Source organism: Pantherophis guttatus, chromosome 1, assembly GCF_059756535.1.
Source record: "Pantherophis guttatus breed Tessera chromosome 1, ASM5975653v1, whole genome shotgun sequence".
Lineage (NCBI taxonomy): Eukaryota > Metazoa > Chordata > Lepidosauria > Squamata > Colubridae > Pantherophis > Pantherophis guttatus.
In genome coordinates this window covers 318016745-318031018 of record NC_142063.1, presented here as the reverse complement: position 1 = coordinate 318031018, position 14274 = coordinate 318016745, and the positions used below count along the sequence as shown (strand labels likewise).

Sequence of the window (14274 nt, the reverse complement as noted above, 5' to 3'; positions counted from 1 at the left end):
AAAATAGGTTGAAAAGGCAAAAAGAGGAATTGACGGAGATTTCAAAGATACAGGTCACAAATAAGGTAAAATATTTGGGGATAATTTGACAACAAGATGCAGTGCAGTTAAAAAAAATAATTACAATAAGCTGAAGCAACAGATTGGGCAGGAAAACTAGCATATGTAGTTGAAATAAACATTCTATTTTTTTTTATTTGATTTATATGCCGCCCTTCTCCGGAGACTCAGGGCGGCTTACAATGTGTTAAGCAATAGCCTTCATACTTTTGTATATTTATACAAAGTCAGCTTATTGCTCCACAAACTGGGTCCTCAATTTACCTACCTTAGAAAGGATGGAAGGCTGAGTCAACCTTGAACCTGGTGAGATTCGAACTTACAGTAATTGCAGACAGCTGGTGTTAATCACAATGCTTTCAGTCTGCTGAGCCACCATTTTCTTCTGAAACTTTTATCTTTTTGGATTTATCCATGGTTGGCCCACCGAGGATTGAAAGGCTCAATAAATTGTGTGCTGGCGGGTGTCGCACATTGGCAGTTGTGACGTATATTTTGAGTGACAGGGAGCAGCAGCAGAGGGGTGAAAGAGCCACATGTGGCTCTAGAGCCACAGATTGCTGACCCCTGGACTAAGTGATTTACAAACTATCAACTACCAGTAATTGTTATATGCTGCTACAAAGAAGAAGTACTTCAGGGACCCCAATAGGTGGCAGTGTCTAATTGATGGAATCAGGACTGCACCAATCCTGCCAGATCAAATCAGCCAGGTAGATACTATGGGAGACAGGCAGTAGCTCAAGGAACCAGTCCCTACCAGAAATAATTTAGCCAAGGAAGAAATAGTTGGTAGCGTGCAGGACTGGGATCAGAACAGAGGGTGCTAACATAGAACTGCAATTATACTATTTGAAAGAATAATGAAATAATGAAATAATAAGGAATATAATTATTCTAGTTAGACCTTAGGAAGAATAGTAAAGGAGAAGTTGCAAGAAAAATAAATTATGAAAAAAATATGGAACTTAGAACTACTCAAGAAATAGCAGATATAGGAAAGAGACACTAAATTAAAAGATGATGGGTAATCTTTTTTAATTGAAAACAACATACTTTGTAATAAGACATTGTCCAAGTAGAAGTGATGTGTGTATATGCATCCTTCTTGAGAAGTGAACAATCCTGAATCCGGATATTCTCCTGATGTTGTCCATGGTTTATGAGCAGGCTAAAGCAATCTTCATCAAAGGATACTGAACATGGAATCCATATATCCATGTGTTGTAATTGTTGAAACCGTTTTTCTTTTCCTGGCCAATATTGTTCAATGACGGCAACGTGATGGTGACCACATTAAACAACTGCCACTCTCCATAATGCAAGTTTTTCTTAAGTAAGACTTTAAAACAGTTAGTGGTTTGTGGTTTAACAGAAGTGCATCTGTGTCATATGCCTTGAACCACTGAAGCTATAAAAAAGGAAAACCTTTCTTATAAGCTTGTAAGCATTACATTTAGAAGCATTGGAAATATCAGTTCCTATGGAAGTGCCAGGTGAAGTTAGCAAGCTTTAACTTCTCACTTTTACCTTTGGACAACAAAACAAATACAGGAATCTAAACAATCTTTGTGGCAACATTATCATTGATAATACCTTGAATGGAAATGTAGCTGCATATCACATGGAGAATCGTTGATTTTATAATGGAAGATAACTGAAAATAATCTATATGCTGGCAAGTTGAACAGGATTTTTCTTTATAGAATTGTACAGATCTAAGTTGTACAGTGCAAGATCTCTCAGAAAAATATTATTTTCTGAGAGATCTTACGCTGAGTGCACGGGAGAAAACAACAACTAAACTGTTTGAAAGTAATTGTGTAGTTTCCTTCCTCTATTTTCTACCCGTCCATTTTAAGTCTGACCTCAACTGAATGCTCTCTCTGCAGAGATGGTGGTGTTTTAAACTATCATTCAGCTACTCCAAAATGAGCAGGTATGCATTTAGGGGTCTGTTTCTGAATTTTCTCTTTTGATTTCTAAACTGAGGAAGAATCAGGGCCAGCTTTAATAGACTTCAGCGGCCTCTTGCTTGGGAGACCTGAAAGACCAGGTTAGAGATAACATTATCTATGTGGTTTCTAGGTGTCAAAAATGGCACATATAAATAAATCAATTATTTGCTTTCTGGAAGAAATATTTTTATTCTGGGTAGTTGCTGATAACATTCAAGCCTGAATGAGTTGTAGCATGATTTATGTAGAACTACTTTCTTGTCCAAATATTTTGATTTTAATCTGCCTTTAGATTCGTTTTAATCTGCTTTCTAATCAATGCATAGTGGTGTAGTGGTTAAAATGCAGTGTTGCACGCTAATTCTGCCCACTGCCAGGAGTTTGATCCTGACCAATCAAGGTTGACCCATCCTTTCATCCTTCTGAGGTTGGTTAAATGAGAACCCAGATTGTTGGGAACAATAGGCTGATGTTGTAAATTGCTCAGAGAGTGCTGTAAAGCACCATGGTGTGATATATAAATCTAAGTGCTAGCTAGTGCTATTAAGGTTCTGATATTTCTATTTGTCAAATCGCTAGAATAGTTAATTAGTACAGAATTCAATATCAATCAAACCCTGTGATGCTTGAAGTTCTCTCAAGTTGGCCAGCGTGAAAGCATAACTGTGGAGCATTGTTCTCATTGTTGGATAGGCTAGCTCTTCAGGGCCCATGGGAACTCCAAGTCAGTATATCCGTCCCTGATAAGGTCCTAATTATCCAAAACAATAGGTTCCAGACTGATTTCCTCTTGCATCTATTGAACAAAACCCCTGGTCATTGGGGTCAGGAGAATGGTGCAGGTAAGATCCCAGGATGCCCTGGCCAGGGTGTTTGATCATCTGATTCAGGACATATTTGAATTACTGATATTATTTGAAGTGTCTTTCACAGTCACAATTACTACAACCACTAGAACAGGGACCCAATTTATGAGTCCCCTCTGCTAAGGAGGTCCATCTAGTTGGACTAAGAAAAAGGGTCTTCTCTAAGGTGGCTCTCTTCCTGTGGAACATCATTCCCATGGAGATAAGATTGACCCCCACTTTGACCCACCTTCTCAAGGTCCTGAAGACTGATTTTACCAACAGGCCTGAAGACCCCAGAGTGAGATGGAGCCTATCAAGTAGCTTATTTGTTGGTTGTCACAGGGTGTGTGTGTATGAGATTATTGCTTTTTATTGCTTCTATATTGATCTTTTATCCTTTTAAGCCACCAGAAGCCACTGAGAGTGAGTTGGGCAGCCACAAAAAAAATTCTTAAATAAGTAACATTTCTTCCACTACCCTGTATGCCTCCTGTTTTTCCTTGGCAGTTTTAGTCAACCGAAACCCTCAAACACACTTTTGAAAGCAATTTCAATAAATAAATAAAAACCAGCACACGTTCACTGCAAGTTTGCTTGTATTCAAAAGCGGCAAAAGTTAAGATTTTTCAACATCTCTGTTAAATTTGACTTTGGTAGAAAAGGTGCTCCAAAGCTTGATGAAGAGCAGTTTGGATGAGCATTAAAGGAGTCAGAATTGCAAGAAGCAAGAGGTAACAGTATTCTTTGGTCCAATTTCTCAATCCTGGAAGAAGCAGCAGTAACTGCATCATCTCCTACAAAAAGATGATGAAAGTAACATGATACAATTGTATAATATATTCAAAATTCGGATCTTGATTGCATTAATTGTTTGCAAAATGTTAAAGAATTACACTGTAATGATAGAAAATTAATAGAATAGAATAGAATTCTTTATTGGCCAAATGTGATTGGACACACAAGGAATTTGTCTTTGGTGTGTATGCTCTTAGTGTACATAAGGAGAATAAAATACATTCTTCAAGAATAAAACTTTGATAGTGAAATCCTAGTGAATGTGAGCTTAAATGGTGGACCTTGGGATGCTCATTTCTATTCAGTCAACCTACCTGACAGGTATATTATCAGATTAAGATGTTTCAGTTCGGCGGATCCTGTAGAAAATATGACGTATATTTTCTTTAAAAAGTCTTGCTTGTTAGAGTAGTACTACCATTGTGTTATTATTCATATGAAGAACAAGGGCTAGTGAATTGCTATTCCAAAAGTTAGAAATTATGTAAATAAAAAAACTGAAATACAGAACAAATAACAGGATCCCAGTCTCCATCAATTCATGACCAGATATTTTTTTTTCATGCATGAAATTTAGACTCACGTTTTACAGCATGGAATCTCGAGCTTGATAGGTGCCTGGAGGAGATGGCAAAATTATGTAAATAAAAAAACTGAAATACAGAACAAACATCTTAGCCTGATTCTAATAGGACTGTGTTGAAATTGCATGGGAAGATTAAACATTCTCTTCTCTGACATCTACAGCTTGTATTTACCTACCACCCCTTGCACTGAAAAAGATGGCTCTCAGTTTTAGCAATGGAAACTTCCCCAAGTGCAAATAACAGAGTCCCAGTCTCCATCCATTCATGACCAGAGATTTTTTTTTTTCATGCATGAAATTTAGACTCACCTTTTCCAGAATACAAACTCCAATTTGATCGGTGCCTCCAGGGCAACGAAGAAGATGGCAAAATCCACCTTTATTGCTGCATTCCGGAAACCCTTGCATGGCACCTGAAATATATATAAAAATGGGCACAGCTGAAAAGAATATCTGGATGTCTCCTCCATATGTTGGTAATTTTCCCCCTTTCAGATCAGGAAGCAATTCATCTTTCCTTCTTGATCTGCCTGCGGTCTATGCCATTTTAAATGTATCTACATGCATTTAACACATTTAAGGAATGCGGTGGCTCAGTGGCTAAGATGCTGAGCTTGTCGATCGAAAGGTCGCCAGTTCAGCGGTTTGAATCCCTAATGCTGTGTAATGGGGTGAGCTCCTGTTACTTGTCCCAGCTTCTGCCAACCTAGCAGTTCAAAAGCACGTAAAAAATGCAAATAGAAAAATAGGGACCACCTTTGGTGGGAAGGTAACAGCGTTCCGTGCACCTTTGGCATTTTGTCATTCCGGCCACATGACTACGGAGACGTCTTCAGACAGCACTGGCTCTTCGGCTTTGAAACGGAGATGAGCACCACCGCCTAGAATTGGGAACAACTAGCACATATGTGCGAGAGGAACCTTTACATGCATATGCTGAAAATCTATGGCATCACAAAAAATACACAATACAGTCAACACTGATAGCTGGGGCATTCTTCAATTGACTCTTATGCCTATTCCTGCAGGGATCCCCAATCCCCGGACTGGCACCGGTCTGCCACATGCCAGAAACTAGTCTGCGCAAACAAGCGAATCCCCATCTGCGGGATATAGGCAGCACACAAAAACCATGCCCCTCCGGTCCACAGAAAAACCTCTCTCCATGGAACCAGTCCCTGGTGCCCAAAAGGTTGAAAGCCACTGTATTACTGCATTGGGAGAACCAGGGAAACCAGCTGATATCCAAAATAAAAATTGTTTTATTTAACTCCTAGTGGGCTAATCAGATAGGACAATATGAAAACCAAGTGATTTAATGTGCATCTGCAGCAGCGCACAAGCTGGGCAAGTATGTCTGTTTATGTACTGGTACTATATATAAATAAACATGAAGAAAGCGTGGGGAATATCATTTCAGCCCTGAACTACAAATAATATCCTTTGTTGGTACATGAAAAAAGGACTGGAAATAAAGCTTTGCTAGTCCTTTATTAAAGTTTATTTGCTTGTAATGTCTGCCCCAAAGTCCTCGTTTCTGCCTCCTTTTCTTATTTTTACAACTGAAAATGAAAACAGGACACACTGCATTGAACTGTTGTTTCTTTTTCAGAAAAAGTAAGGACTGAGCAATGTTGCTAAATTTATGAGTGACATCTGCGCAACAAATTCCCAAAGCCTATTCTTTAAGGAACTGATAGGCATCTTTTCTGTACTTTTATGCAGGTACTAAGTTATACAGAAGAACTGTGACAGCTTAGTTTCTTAGAAAAGAAAATAAGAAAAGAAAAGTAAATGTATTTCTTGCTGTTATGCATATCTTACCTGGCAAAGGTAGGCAGACAAGAAGGGCAATTCCCAATAAAAGGTAATAGAACTTCATCTCAAGGCTGTTTGGGAACTGGTATTAGATCTGGAATGGATCACAGTCTATATTTATAGGGCTGTTAGGACTGTTATTACTGTTGTGAAATGTTGAACAATTGCAAATATGAAATACGTTGCTTTAATGGATCTTGCATAAGACATTTCTTTTCACAGTTTAATATTTTTATTGGATCATTTTTTTCCACTTGAAGCCCAAAGTTCAGAAGCAGTCCATGTGGGAACAAAAGTACTTATATTCTTTTCTTTAATCAAAATGGTCAATTTAGCCGTTTCTGCCAACTCCATCAGCTTCTGTAGCCATTCGTCCACAGTGGGAATTGAAGTGTCCTTCCATTTTTGTGTGTATAATAATCTTGCTGCTGTCAAGATATATAAGATCAAAGTTACATTTTTTTCCTCCAAGTCTTTTTCCATTAAACCCCAAAGAAAAGTTTCATTTTTATTTCGTTTTAAGAACTTTCTTAAATTAGAATTATAATATGAACCTTACTCCAAAATTTCTTTGCTTTATCACACGTCCACCATTAAAGTTCCTTCTTTGCTATTTTTGTCAGTTGGAATATTACTTTTTCTGGCATTCCAGGAGAATCAGGGTTATAGTTCAAGGTACCGGTACCTCGGGCTTCCGGTCTGGCTTCCGCTGCCGCCAGATGGTCCTTTGAGACCGCCAGCCCCGAAGCCTGTAAAGAGCTGCCTTTACACCTGAAAGGTGGCTCGAAAAACTCCATTTCCTGACGGAAATGTGAGTTAGAGCAGGCGAGGGCAGGTAGAGCCCTCTGCGAAGTCTCCAGAGTTTTTTTTTAACTCTTGGGGACGAGCAGGTAGTGGCTCCCTATTCCTGCTCGCCGTTGCTCCGGGCTTTGGGAGGACTCTGCCTTTTTTGCAGAGCAAGGCACTGGAACCGGATCGAACAACGAATTTAACAGATGGATTATTTAAAAAAAAAGATGAGACTTGGACTTGGGACCTAAACTGCAAGTATCCTTAAAGAATTTATACGCATTTTAGAGTGAAAGAGAAAAGAATTTTTTTTTAAAAATGGCGACCGCTGAGGCTTGGGAAGTAGAAGAAAGCCGAAAATGAGAGTCCTTCTGTAACAGCTACAAAGTAGCGGAATATATAGTGCTGGCTACAATTTGGAAGAAAAATAGTTATTTTAAGTTCCTTTCTTCTTGGAGATTTGTACTTGATCTTGTTTGGGGAAGTTTTTCTCTTACTAAAAAAATAAAAAGAGTTTGCTGTCAGGATGGCGTTAAAACTTATAAAGCCTGATAGACAAGCAGTGGGGGGGGGTGCTCCCCCACTTACAATTGTCTGAACAAGCTTTGAGCCTACAGACTCTGCAGAATGGTTTTAACTTAAAAGAATTTCTTCAGGAGGAAATGGCAAAATATTATGAGACAGTGAACCAGAAATTTGAAAAATTAAGGCAGGAAATTAAAGAAATGATACAACTAAAGTATGATAATCTGCAATGAAAGATTGTAACAGTGACTAATGGTTTTTCAGAAGTTGTTATAAAGTTGGACACAAATATTAAATTACTAGAGTGTAAAATGGAGGAAGTTGAAGATAAGATTTATAATTTGGATAATAAAATACAAAGAATTGAAAATGATTTAACAAACATTCAAGACAATAGTTTAGAAGTAAAGTCTAAAAAGGAAGCTGGTCACGTGATTTATAATGCAGAAGATATAAAGCAAGGAATTGAAAGAGAAGTTGTAATGATGCAATACAGGCTTACAGAATTTGCGATCAGAATGAGAGGTTTACAGGAAAATAACTGTGATGATTTAAGAAAAACATCTGCTCAAGTTCTGGCTGGGATCTTAAAGGTTCATCCTGAGGAGGTATCATGTAAAATTGACAAGGCCTATAGAGTAAATTCTTGGATTGCAAAGCAAAGGCAATTGCCTAGAGATGTGGTGATATACTTTACAGATAAAGAAATAAGAAATGATATTGTGCAAAAATCCTTCAATTCTACTCCACAACTGTATGGGAGAAAAATTTGAATATTTAAAGAATTGCTGCCTAAGATGTTAAGAGATAGAAAGAAATTTGGACTTTTGGTGACTGAGCTAAGAAAACAAAATATTTTATTCAGGTGGGATGCTCCAGTGGGTATAATATTGAGATATCAAGGAGAAAGATATCAATTAAATACTGTTGAAAAAGCGGAAGAATTTTACTACAAGGTCCTTAAAAAGCAAAATCAACAAGAGATAGAAACTCAAGAAAAGCAGAAGGAGATGGAAGTAATGAAGAAACAACAAATTACAGAGGTCTCCACAGATGAGTCACTTCTGGATTCTCTCTCAGAGGTCTCAGCTGGACTATTTAATATAAGAGAGGCGGTTCCGGATTCTAATGTAATGACTTATCAAGACACAAACCAGCATCGAAATCTATCAGTTGATATACAATTTATAGAACCAGAAAGATTTAAGCCACAAAAGCAAAACCAACAAGATCAAGTTATAGATCAGTATGAAAACCAAATAGTTGATACACAATCTACAGAAAGGAATTCAGGACGGAGATTTAACCCACAAAAAGTCAAGAAAAGAAGAAGCAGGTCTCACAAAAACAAAAACTTTTAAACTAAACAACAGTGTAATGCCAGTTATTTAAGAGATGATTGAATATATGAAAAGATAATGGGCAAAGTATTGGTTTATTTTATCCTGAGGAGAATGACAGACCTCTGCAGTGCTGAACTTTTGGGATGAGAAAAGGGCCTTAAATTGAATGGATTGGAAATATCTTTTTTTGTTTTTTGGATTTCTTGATAAATATATTACGTTTATGCTGAGTTATATGGCAAGAGAGTTACTGGATTGGGGCACGCAGAAGATCTGGTTGTTACCCTATTATGGTGGTTGGAATTAATAATCTGGACAAAAGACACCTCTATAGACATTATATGGAATATAAATATAAAGTCACTCGGGTGGTTGTTGTTGTTTTTTTTTTAATATGAAGATATTTGTTACTGATGGGGGCAGATGGTAATTGAAGATACCGAAAATATTGTTGGAATTTGGATGTGATGTTACCCTAACATGGGTGATGGAGTTTATTATCCAGCTGAAAGACGTTACAGAAGATATTATATGGATTACAAGTTTAAAGTCTTTATAGGATTTTATTTACATAAGGGAATTTTTTTTTCTAGTGGAGTAGGCAGAAGAATAAAGATATTAAGAACAATTAACTATGGTAGTCTTGTAGGAAAGTGGGTGGAGACAGATTAGGTTACTGATTGTTTAGCTTAAAGAAAAGGGATATTATGTTTAGATGTGAATGTATGTAAAAGATTTGAGTTAAGAGATATAACGATGGGGGGAAGGAAATGGGTAGCTGAATTGAATGAATGTTAAATTAGGATTTATTATATAGTTTTATAGTGGAAGGTTGCTTTGAAATGTTATATTAATATATATAAAAGATTTGACTTAAGAGATATATGTATGGGGGGTAGTAATAATGTTATAATAGAATGTCACTTTGAAATGTATAGTATAGTATAAGGGGGATATGATAATTTTATTAAAAAGAAAGGGTCAGCATAGGGGGATGGAGTAAGTGGATGGTAAAGTATTATATAATCTGTTATGAATTTGGGTTTTATTATGAAGAAGTCACAGGGGGAGGGGAGGGGGAGGGGGGGTTAGGGAGGAGGGGGGGAAAAGGGGGAAAAATCTGTATTTGAAAAACTTTTTCAATAAAAAAAAAAAGAAAAAAGATACCGGTACCTCTTGCTCTCCCTGGATTCTCTTTCCATAAAATGAAACGAACCAAATATCTGAGTATTGTGGAGATACTTCTTGAACAAGCTCCTAATACTGGCCCAGAATTGCTGCCTCCTGGTACCCCTTAGAATTTGAGATGGCATTTACTTTGGTTTCTGCTTTTCCCAGGGAACATACAGGTAATCAAATGTAATTCACTTGAATTACATCACTATATTCATGATATTGCTTTCATCTCATTTCAACCCATGAATGTGGCTATCTGAAATGTTCTTTTCCCTCTTCAGTCTTTAAATGATATTTTGCCCTTAAACTGATGTCAAGTCATGACAGACTGAAAGCACGAAAAATGTAGAATGTGACTGTCAGTACCAATACCAGCATAACGGAGTTGGAATCTTCTACTCCAAGCCCCTGTTCAAGCAGGAGACCCTATACCATTCCAGACAAATGGTTATCAAACCTCCAGTGATGGAGCACCCACAACTTCTGGAGGCAAGCAATTCCAGTGATTAATTGTTGTCTGGAAATTTTTCCTTAAATCTAGGTTGGTTCTCTCATTGATAAGTTTTCATTCATTGCTTCTAGTCCTGCTTCAGGTGCTTTGGGAAATAGGTTAACCCTGTCTTCCTTGTAACAGCACCTTAGATATTGGAACACTGCTATCATATCACCCTAATCCTTCTTTTCTTTAAACTAGACAAACCCAATTCCTGCAGCCGTTCTTCATATGTTTTAGCCTTCAGTCCCTAATCATCTTTGTTGCTCTTCTCCGCACTCTTTCTAGAATCCCAACATCTTTTTTATATCATAGCGACAAAAACTAGATGCAATATTCGAGGTGGTTTTACCAAAGCATTATAATGTGGTACTAACACTTCATGTAATCTTGATTCTATCCCTCTGTTAATGCATCCATTGGACCTGATATAAGAAATTGCAGGATTAACTTTAGAGTGTGCCAGATGCTTTCTCTATGTACAAATATATTTCCCCACTTTAACATTCAAGATGCAATTCCGTTTGTTAAACTGGTGTTTTTTGGACTTGGCAACATTAAGAAGCTTGCAGTTCAACTCCTAGAATTCCACAGCTATCTTAAAGTTGCCATGTTTGAGAAACTCTGCTTTTTATGCTTGTAGGAAATCACTTGGATTTTGCCAAGATCCATTGATTAAACTACTACTATATGCTAATACTGATAATTGAAAGGGCCCAGGCAAGACAAGACCTTCTGATGGCTAGGCTGTTTTTTTATTGTCCCCAGTATGTATGTAACTATGATCTGCTTAATTAGGCATTTTTGACAAGGTTAGAATTCTCTGGATAGACATAGTTCATGTTTATAAAATCACATCTTAGAAGCCACGAAGGTTACGTTGCAGACACAGCCTAAACTGAAACTAACATACATACTATGGTTCAGCATGCTATATTACTAGTTTTCAACCTCAGCTATTGATTACAGCTCTATGTGTGATATCATGGTTGTGTTATGTTCGTCACTATACCTTATAAAGCAGTAGTGGGTTCCTCTGACCTTCGCTACTGGTTCAGAACCGGGAGCGTGCGCACACATGCGCTTGCTTTGCTTGCGCACGTCCCTCCTGTGTATCCGCAGAACGTCGGTGGGCGGTGGGCGAAGCCTACCACCGCCACCACTACCAGTTTGCCCAAACCGGGGAGAACCGGTAGAAACCCACCACTGTTATAAAGACAAAGTCAGGTGGTGAAAGTGAACTACAGTAGTGATTTAAGACACAGGAGGGAGCAATCTGCAAGGTCAAAGCAACCTTTATATTTATAGAGCCAGTTTCTAAGTTTGCTCTCCCAATAAGTTTAATTTCTAAGTTTAGAGCCCAATAAGTTCTAAACACAGAATTTTAACTATTTCTTGGAAGAGAAAAAAGGAACTTTTGAAACAAGCTTTTTACCCTTCCTTTTTCTTTTTATATGCAAGTCAAGAAAGAAAGCACACCCATATTCCTTCCTCCTCCCTTTTGCCCACAAGAGCAACCCTGTGAGGCTGAGGGAATGCAACTGGTCCAAAATCACCCAACTCATTTTTCATGCCTAAGCAGGGCTATAACTGACAGTCGCCTGGTTTCAGGGCCAACACCTTAACCACTACACCAATCTGGCTCTCACCTAATAGGGATGGAAAGAAATGGGCTATATTATGTACTCTCCTTCCATAGAGAGAAGGCACATCCAACCATAAAGGAAGGAAATATTGCTTATGAGATGTTGGCTTATTTCACTTATTTTTTTTTATTGAAAAAGTTTTAAAACAAACACAATTTCCCCACAACCCTCCCTCCCAACCCCCCCCTCCCCCTCCCCGACTTCCCAGAGCAGAACACAAGGTATTTCTATTGACCTTTAACAATAAACTAAATTGCATAACCAATCATTAAACTAACACCCCCTTAAAAAAAAAATTCTTAACCCCCCATGTATAAAATCCTATTTCTTAAACATAAAACTTCTAATATCACTTATATAACACTTATACAAATAAAAGAGATCATTCATAAGCTATTTGATATTTTTTGGTCTGATACTTATTTTGTATATAGTCAATCCATCTTCTCCAGTCCTGTATATACTTTTCTTGTGTGTGATCCTTCAAATATGCTGAAATTTTAGCCATTTCAGCTAAATTAGTTACTTTCAATATCCAATCATCAATAGTAGGCAAAAAGTCCTTCTTCCAATGTTGTGCTACCAACAATCTTGCTGCTGTTATCAAGTTCAAAATCAATTTAGTCTCTACAACTATACAGTCCGTAGTTATACCCAGTAAGAACAACTGTGGAGTAAATTTCAGTCTCTTTTTAAGAATATTCTGCATCACCCACCAAATCTTTATCCAAAATGCCTTGATTTTTCTACAAGTCCACCATATATGATAATAAGTTGCATCATCACAGTCACAACTCCAACATTTAGCTTGCACATTAGGATACATACATGATAATTTTTTGGGACCTAAGTGCCATCTATAAAACATTTTATAAAAATTTTCTCTTAAATTTTGTGCTTGTGTAAATTTCACATTTCTAATCCAAATCTTTTCCCAAGTCTCCATCATTACTGGCTCTTGAAAATTTTGTGCCCATTTAATCATACAATCTTTAACCAGTTCCGTCTCAGAATCTATTTCCAATAAAGCATTATACAACCTTTTAATATGCATTTGTTTTTGATCTCTAATTTGTTTTACCAAATTCTCCTCATTTTGCACAAAGCCAGTTTTTTGGTCTTCCTTCCATCTAGCTTGAAGTTGACCGTACTGAAACCATGTATAAATTATACCTTCTTCTCTCAGCGTATCTAGACATTTAAAATACATTACCCCCCTTTCCATAATAAGAAGCTCTTTATAGGTAATCACCTCCTGTTTTTGTTCTATACTTATATTTTCTATTGCATGTCTAGGATTTGCCCATACAGGTATCTTATAATTTAATTTATATTGATATTTTTTCCAAACCCTCAACAAAGCATTTCTTAATATATGAGCCTTAAATACTTTATCCACTTTTTTATCATATAACAGATAGGCATGCCATCCATATAACAAATCATAACCTTCTAAATTCAAAATTCTCCCCTCAGTTAAATTAAACCAATCACTAATTTGTGATAAAACCGCTGCTTCATAATATAATCTTACATTAGGCATTTTGAGACCCCCTCTTTCACGTGTATCTTGTATAATTTTCATTTTTATTCTGGGTTTTTTCCCAGCCCAAATGAAAGTGTTAACACCTTTCTGCCATTCTCTCAAATTTTCATCTTTTTTAAGCACAGGTATTATTTGGAACAAAAATAAAAATCTAGGTAAGACATTCATTTTAATTGCTGCAATTCTTCCCAATAAAGACAACTGTAATTTTTTCCAATTTTCCATATCCTTCTGTACCTTCTGCCAAAGAACCTCATAGTTATTTTTATATAATTTTGTATTTGAAGCTGCTATGTATACCCCTAGATATTTAACCTTTTCAACTATTTCAAAATCTGTTAATCTTGCTAGTTTATCTCTTTCAGGTATAGTCATATTTTTAACTATCATCTTTGTCTTATGTGAGTTAACTTTAAATCCTGATACTTTCCCGTATTGATCAATTATATCCAATATATATGGAGCCGACTCTATAGGTTGGGATAAGGTAATAACCAAGTCATCTGCGAATGCTCTTAATCTATAATCTTGTTGTCTAATTACAATACCCTTCAATTTTTCTGAGTCACGTATCTTGTTCAATAGCACTTCCAAAGTCAAAATAAACAGTAATGGAGACAGAGGACACCCCTGCCTTGTTCCTTTCTCAATTTTAAAAACCTCTGTTAAACCTCCATTAACTATAATTTGT

General features: G+C 36.9%; 1 long non-coding RNA gene across 1 annotated transcript; it reads right to left on the bottom strand.

The window, feature by feature from the left end:
- Window positions 1-3951: 3951 nt before the first annotated feature.
- On the bottom strand, window positions 3952-5061 carry LOC148116952 (uncharacterized). Its single transcript, XR_015733983.1, has 4 exons — window positions 5004-5061; window positions 4557-4660; window positions 4245-4279; window positions 3952-4020 (listed from the first exon to the last, which is right to left on the bottom strand). It is a non-coding gene; the product is annotated as an uncharacterized LOC148116952 (long non-coding RNA).
- Window positions 5062-14274: the final 9213 nt, after the last annotated feature.